The sequence below is a fragment of the Theropithecus gelada genome, chromosome 16, assembly GCF_003255815.1.
Source record: "Theropithecus gelada isolate Dixy chromosome 16, Tgel_1.0, whole genome shotgun sequence".
In the NCBI taxonomy this organism is placed as follows: domain Eukaryota; kingdom Metazoa; phylum Chordata; class Mammalia; order Primates; family Cercopithecidae; genus Theropithecus; species Theropithecus gelada.
In genome coordinates this window covers 70916690-70925179 of record NC_037684.1, presented here as the reverse complement: position 1 = coordinate 70925179, position 8490 = coordinate 70916690, and the positions used below count along the sequence as shown (strand labels likewise).

Genomic DNA, 8490 nt, shown 5'->3' with positions numbered 1-8490 from the left:
AGGCGCTGGGGGTAGAACTTCAGCAGCCTTAGGGGAACACCAAGCCCATAACACACTCCTTGCATGTTTTTGCAAGGGATGTGACCACCTTTTGGCTCGTTAATGATTCCATTAACATGAAGATTTCCAGCATTTGGATTCAGTATAGCTCCTCGTGTCTGTTCAGAAAGCCATCTAAAAACATATGTAATTAGGTATGGAAGTATATGTCATGGGGATGAATCCTAGTTCAAAGTCCAACCTACCTGTCCCAGTGGGGCTGAATCTTACCCCCTAAAGGCTCACAAATGAAGCTTTAATGCACCTCACCTCCTAGAACAGAAGACACAAACCAGAGAATTTCCTTTACAGACCGGAAGATAAAATGTATCCCTCTTGCTTCAGCAGACTGGGAAATAGTGTTTTATGTGCGGCGATTACCTCTATGCAGCAGTAACACACTCCAGCATCTCATGGGCTCATCACAACAAAAGTTTGTTTCTTGTTCTTTTATGGCTCTTAGTTGTATCAACCTGGAGGTGATAATTGACCCCAAATAGGCACCTAGACCATACAAGAGAGTGGAATGGAATGTTTGGTAAGCACTAACTGTCTCATCTACAAAGGAAAGAAAGACAGATGTGTGTGCTCTTGCTTCCCCCTTCATACAATAAAACCTCAAGTAGGGGAAACAGTAGAAATATCTAGAGAAATGCGGACAAATTAAAGAATGTTAGGAGACCCAGGCCATAGCCTAGAGATATTGTTAGAGAAGTCACCATCATCTGCATGTTGGCATGGTGTGGAGTCTGGAGGGCAACCTTGCTGCAGGAAGCTGGCTGGGTAGATAAACCTAATGCTGGATTTATGAGGCTTTATGGCTGCTTAGAGAAAGCAAGTAATTCTAAGACTCCGTGTGACCCACTGTGGGGATACAAAGATGGTGGAAAGGCTGGTGGACAGACAGAGGTCAGAATCAAGACTGAGACTGCAGTGTGCAGGGTGTCTCCAACCAGAAGCCTGTGGTCCAGACCATAGATCCTAGAGGTAGCAACAGGCACAAGGTCAACAGTTTCCAGTCCTCAGAGAGGACTGCACTCCTTCCATCCTGGGCCCCAGCTCCACACAGCCCTCCCCACACCCAGAGGCATTAATCAGGGAAGAGAGAAGCGTGGAGAAAGAGAAAACAATCTGAAAGTTCAAGCATTTCCTCAGAAGAGACTGAGTCATTGGAAAACCAACTTACACTGGAAACAACTGCAATAATAAACACTGGCAAATTTAATTTTTCCTCTTATTTCCAACATGGTGAGGAAATTCTGAGAAAAAACAGATACAGCATAGAAAACAAAGAAGTTAGAATTTCTGTGCACATCTAAATACACTGCAAGTAAATTTGCAACCCTGCAAAGTACACTAATTTAATTACTTTGCATGGAAAATCTAGATGTTGTCATGAGCGTTGACACAGAAAAATCTAGTTTCCTTGAGTTCTTCAACTAGAAGGCAAAATAGTTGAATGGCTTTTCTGGGCGTTGTCTGTGACAGCTGTCTCATTTCATTTTCTAATATGTGAGGCTTCATTGGGAAATGTGCACTGTTAACTGTTTGACCCATGGCAGGGCTGAGACCCGAGAGCTGACCGGGAAGTAACCGGGTAAGAGAAGGTGTTAGAACAGGGAATACGTGCCTCATGCCAAAGGAAATCAAAGAAACAGAAAGTTGAAGCCAGGGAAATGGCAGGCTGAAGAGTGATCGTAACATGTTGGAGTCCCGCATCCCAACTAACAAAATCAGAGAGATCAGCAATGCAGAAGTAAATAATATATATAATATAATATATGACACATAATAATAAATGCATAAATAATAAATACACAAGTTGCTCATATACAAGTTGGCAGAGATTTGGCTATCCACGAGGAAATCCAGGGGTTTGCACTGACGGTGTATCTGGGAGGACTCCAGGGTATGAGTCAGCAGTATGAAAAACAAATTAGCTCTTTCCCAGCTTGCAAGATGGCGGGTGAAAAAGTTGAGAAGCCAGATACTAAAGAGAAGAAACCCAAAGCCAAGAAGGCCGATGCTGGTGGCAAGGTGAAAAAGGGTAACCTCAAGGCTAAGAAGCCAAAGAAGGGGAAGCCCCATTGCAGCCGCAACTCTGTCCTTGTCAGAGGAATTGGCAGATATTCCCGATCTGCCATGTATTCCAGAAAGGCCATGTACAAGAGGAAGTACTCAGCTGCTAAATCCAAGGTTGAAAAGAAAAAGAAGGAGAAGATTCTTGCAACTCTTACAAAACCAGTTGGTGGTGACAAGAACGGCGGTACCTGGGTGGTTAAACTTCGCAAAATGCCTAGATATTATCCTACTGAAGATGTGCCTTGAAAGCTGTTGAGCCACAGCAAAAAACCCTTCAGTAAGCACGTGAGAAAACTGTGAGCCAGTATTAACCCCAGGACCATTCTGATCATCCTCACTGGACGCCACAGGGGCAAAAGGGGGTGGTTTTCCAGAGGCAGCTGGCTAGTGGCTTGTTACTTGTGATTGGTCCTCTGGTCCTCAATCGAGTTCCTCTACGAAGAACACACCAGAAATTTGTCATTGCCACCTCAACCAAAATCGATATCAGCAATGTCAGAATCCCAAAACATCTTACTGATGCTTACTTCAAGAAGACGCAGCTGCGGAAGCCCAGACATCAGGAAGGTGAGATCTTCGACACAGAAAAAGAGAAATACGAGATTACGGAGCAGCGCAAGATTGATCAGAAAGCTGTGGACTCACAAATTCTACCAAAAATCAAAGCTGTTCCTCAGCTCCAGGGCTACCTGCGATCTGTGTTTGCCCTGACGAATGGAATTTATCCTCACAAATTGGTGTTCTAAATATCTTAAGACCCTCATTAAATAGCTAACTAAAAAAAAAAAAAGAAAAACAAATTAAAGACTCCTGGATTATACTGAAAAGGTTGTGAATGTTTACGACTGTTTGTGCTTATCAGATTGTACAGAACACTAATAATGGATAGGAGACTGGACAAATATCCCAGGTCCTTCACCCATAGGTGAGACAACGCTGAGAGTAAGCTCTATAGAGTGTCCCAGTGATCTGAAGCATGAATGACATGCCCCAGCCTTCCTTGCTCATAGCAGTACAGGCTCAGTAACACAGCCTGTATTAGTGTCTTCCCCTTCCCTGTTTTACTTCCTCACTTCCTACTCATGCTTACTGGGATCACCTTCCAAGTACCCATCCCCATTTTAATTCTCTTTCGAGGGCTGCTTCTGGGAGAGCCCGGCCTAAGACACTACCACGTGGAGTCGCAAGTACCACAGTGAACGAAGGATATTGACAGGAGAAACTGTATCCCATGAGGAGAGACCCGGATAATCAAGGGTCTGGAAATGATGTCTCATGAAGAGCAATTGAAGAAACAAGGGACATTCAACCTTAGGAAGGGGAGATTTAGGGAATGCAAAGATCTTTAAGTCTGAAAACCTGGTAAGAGAAAAAGAGGACAGCTTGGCATGTGTTGATCCAGAAGGTGACTGTTAATGTGAGGATTTGGAAAGTCTGTGTTGGGGTAAACTGAGTGCTTCAACCCTGGCAAATGGATGTGATTTGGAAGCAGCAAAGACTGACTAACAAAGGCATGATCGTAATAGACTTAGGCTGTTCAGAGTACAGATTAGTGTTGAGATAACTGTTGGAAGAATGTTGATGATTTTTTTATGAAGAATGTCGATCCTTTTAAAATTAGATTGCTCATCAGGTGGCAGTCACAAGTCTGATTTTCTTAATCACTGAAGGCTGTCTCCTTTAGCCTTCTGGATGGCTACTTTTAATGAATTTAGTGTGCCTCAGTATTTCAAGGGGACTCACTGACTGCTTGACAGTCTCCAATTTGTGAAGATGAGTAAGATAGTCACCCTCCTTTCACGAGGCATAGGATAAAGAGACTGAGCTTAAAGTGAAGAAAAGACAGAGGCATCCAGCCACATTAAAAACCAACATTCTCAAGAACTAATGTGAGCGTTGGAATGTGAATCTCTTGTATTAGTCATCGCAATTTAATATTTACTGCACATGAGTTACCACCTATTAAAATTTAGAGTAAAATATCTGGATGTGACTCATGTTATATAAAAAGTCAGAAAAATTCTTACTTAAAAATACACAATAGTAAAGTCCTCTTTTACCTTAAAAGATAAATTAAAATGTGCTATAGAAAATAAAATATGCTAACCAGATAAATCATGGCATGGACTAGCCCTTTCATTGGTTAAGATAATTTCTGTTGCAGCTCACGAAAAAGTTGACTAACAGTAGCCTAATTCATGGAGACGCTTAGTGCTTACCTGACAAGGAACCCTGGGATTGGCCCACTGGCTCACACACATCCTCAAGGATGTAGTTCTTCTTTGCCTTCCACTCTGCATCCTTGGCATATTCACTTTCATCCTCCGATTTTCACCCCATGGTAAAAAGACGGTTGCCTTGGTTCCATGCATCGCCTTCTCACAACAGAACATCCAACACTCCACATGAATGTTATAACCACATGATTCAACATTGCCTAAAGCTGGAAGCAACCAAGATGGCCTTCAACAAGCCAATGGATAAACAAAATATGGTATATCCATGTAATGGGTAAAATAAGTGAGCTACCAAAAAAGAAAGAAAGAAATGAGCTACCGCCGGGCGCGGTGGCTCAAGCCTGTAATCCCAGCACTTTGGGAGGCCGAGACGGGCGGATCACGAGGTTGGGAGATCGAGACCATCCTGGCTAACACAGTGAAACCCCGTCTCTACTAAAAATACAAAAAACTAGCCAGGCGAGGTGGCGGGCGCCTGTAGTCCCAGCTACTCGGGAGGCTGAGGCAGGAGAATGGCGGGAACCCGGGAGGCGGAGCTTGCAGTGAGCCGAGATCCGGCCACTGCACTCCAGCCCGGGCGACAGAGCGAGACTCCGTCTCCAAAAAAAAAAAAAAAAAAAAAAGGAAAAGAAACGAGCTACCAAACCACACAAACCACGGAAAGACATAGAGGAACCTTAAGTACATGTTTTTACATAAAAAAGGGCAGCCTGCAAAGCTCATATACTGTGTGATTCCAACTATATGACATTCTGAAAAGAAGAAAAAAGCAAAACTATGGAGACAGTAAAAGGATCGGTGTGGTCAGGAGTTCAGGAGGAGCGAGAGGGAATGAATAGGTGGAGCACACAGGATTTTAGGACAGTGAACCTATTCTGTATGATACTAAAATAGTGGATACATGACATTATGCATTTGCCAAAACCCATAGAATTCACAAGACAGAGTGCATCCTAATGTAAACTTTGGACTTTAATAATAATGTATCAATATTGGCTTATCAATCTTAACAAATGTACCACATTAATGGAAGATGTTCATGATAAAAAGGATGGCAAGGGACAGGCTTGGGCTGGGATAAGTATACGGAGTTCTTTGTACTATGTGCTCGATTTTTCTGTAAATCTAAAACTATACTAGAAAATGAAGTTTGTTAACTATAAAAAAATTAAATACAGAAAAGGATGTAATGAGGTCAGAAATCCCACTCTATATTTCCTTCATTTTATTAGAGAGGAAAATCTTTGCCAGAAACTCCAAATGCATGTTCTTTAATATCTCATTGACCAGCTGTGGGTCAATTCTAGTTGCTGGGGAGTGTGGGGGAAAGATTGGGAATGGCTGTTGAGTTAATAAACAGAGAGTCTGACCCTGAATTTATCCCTGAAGGTGGGGAAATAATGCGGTAAGTACCCTTAAGATTCTGCTGTTAATAATGTTAGTATGAAAAGAGGATTTTGGGCTTCCAGTTTAAGTTGAAATTTCAATAGACGTTCACAAGTGAGAATCTTCTATTTTCTGATCAAAATCATGAAGACTAGATTATTTAAAATAAAAAGACTTCCTAAAACATAAGAAACTTAGCTGCAAATAAAATTATCATGAGATTTTTAGAAAAATTCCACAATTAGTGCTCGCTTTGGCAGCACATATACTAGAAAAATTCCACAAGGAATAAGACATGTGGAGCAAAGATGAAATTGCAGCCTGTCACTTGCAGAAGTATTTTCTTATTCAAGAATGAATGAATGAATTTGGCCAGACACAGTGGCTCACATCTGTAATCTCAGCACCCTGGGAGGCCAAGACATAAGGATACCTTGAACCCAGGAGTTCGCGACCAGCCTGCACAACATGGTAAAACTGTGTCTCTACAGAAAAATACAAAAATTAGCCAGGCGTGGTGGCATGCACTTGCAGTCTCAGCTTCTCAGGGGGCTGAGGTGGGAGGATTATCTGAGCCTGGGGAGGTTGAGGCTGCAGTGAGTCATGATCATACCACTGCACTCCAGCATGGGCTGCAGAGCAAGACTCTGTCTCAAAAAAACAAAACAAATTTATTAGTAAAGATGAGACTAATTTCCCCCAGTATCTACTGCCCAGTTCAGGGATAGAAGGTCTGCACTAACCAGAAAACTGAAAACCTGTTTGTCTCCACAAGACAGGTGTTATCTAAGGTAAGTCCTATTTCATCCACCCCATCATCCACCCCAACAACATCCTTATACCTTTGTGTTGGAATCAGGATACCCAATAATGGACAATGGCTAGAGAAGAAGGGATAAGCACCAATGTTCTCACTTCTGAGTGCTACAGACAGATAAGAAGGAGCAGAAACATAAAGAAGTAACAGATCAGTGCTTCGGGAAATCTCAGATGTTAAATCATTCTTTCCAGCAAGGAAAGAACTATAAACATTTGCCAGCCCTTATCTTATTATTTGAGAGAATTCTAACAACTAGGTGGGAGTAAAAGCATTTTTAAAAAAAAATCCATCCACCTGATTTATGGAAAACACCAGTCCTGAATAAACATTTTTTCATTTAAGAAGCCAGCTAAATATGAGGCTTACACAAATATTCAGCTCTATAGGAAAAAGAGTTCAGGCCTTTACACATCACAAGGAACCATAAACTTTAAAAAATGTTTATTGTAGGAAATAAGTACATTTTAGAAATCACCTGATTTGTGTTCTAAATAAATTCCCCCCAAAAAACCAATTTAAAAAAACCCATAAATACCAGTACAAAAGATGATACAATATGATAACAGACTTTAAAGCAAACAAAGGAGAAATTGACAAGATAAGGAAAGACAAGAAAAATTAAAATTTGGTAGCATTAAGAATTAAAAATTAAAATGGCACCATCGGCCGGGCCCGGTGGTTCATGCCTATAATCCCAGCACTTTGGGAGGCCAAGACTGGTGGATCACCTAAGGTCTGGAGTTCAAGACCAGCCTGACCAACATGGTGAAACCCCATCTCTACTAAAAATACAAAAAAAAAAAAAAAAATTAGCTGGATGTAGTGGCAGGCACCTGTAATCCCACGTACTCGGGAGGCTGAGGCAGAGGAATCGCTTGAACCCAGGAGGTGGAGGTTGCAGTGAGCCAAGATCACACCACTGCACTCCAGCATGGGCGACAAGAGAGAAACTCTGTTTCAAAAAAAATAAATAAAATAAAATAAAATAAAATAAAATGGTACCGTCTATGTGCTATTGCTTTTAAAAATCACCAAGACATAAACCAATAATCAAATGATATATTAAAATATAGAATGGGAACATTGCGATATTAACAGAAATGGTGGGAGAACATAAAAACCAACAAAATATGGAATTAAAACTAGACTACAAATATAAAACAATTTCTCAAATGAAAGCATAAGGGTTACATAAGAATACACAATGATTTTGCAATAATTATCTGTGTTGAAAATCATAGAATATAAATTGAAAAATCATGAAAGATTTTCAGGCAAGATGAGATGAAGTGGAAACATTCAAAAAGTCTATTTGTCCTGGCTGGGCACAGTGACACGCATGCCTATGTTCCCAGCTACTCTGGAGACTAAAACGGAAGGATCAAGTGAGGCCAGGCATTCAAGACCAGCCTGGACAACATAGTGAGACCCTGTCTCTACCAAAAAAAAAAAAAAGAAAAAAGGAAAAAAGTCAATTTTTCATAGAGGGAAACAGTGAATACTGCCATTTATGATGCAGATCATCAGAGAAATATAAATTTAAAAAGAATATTTCAAACATAAAGTATCCTATAGAATCAGGACGTCATATAACAGTTTAGCAAAATATTTTTTAAAACACAAAATAAAGAAAGAAAGAAAATAAGAAAAAATAAAATCAAACATGGATTGTTACAATAGATAGATACAGACTAACCTCTTTTCATTTGTCAAAAGAAATGCAATCCAATTGTATAGAGAGTGCAGGATTCAGGACTAAACAAAGCAACACAGAAACAACAAAAGACAAAAAATGAGTACAGATACATCAGGCAAATGCAAACAGAGAAGTCAGATGACCCAAAATTAATATCACACAAATTATAACAGAAGGAAAAAAGCATTAAATGCAACAATTTATTCACAATGAAGATATACAGCAGAAAA

At 40.5% G+C, this 8490-nt stretch overlaps 1 pseudogene across 1 annotated transcript; it reads left to right on the top strand.

Annotated features, from left to right (window-relative positions):
• The first annotated feature begins 1996 nt into the window (after window positions 1–1996).
• On the top strand, window positions 1997–2899 carry LOC112609693 (annotated as a pseudogene). The gene has a single exon (XR_003116230.1). The product of XR_003116230.1 is annotated as a 60S ribosomal protein L6 pseudogene (transcript).
• The last annotated feature ends 5591 nt before the right edge of the window (window positions 2900–8490 follow it).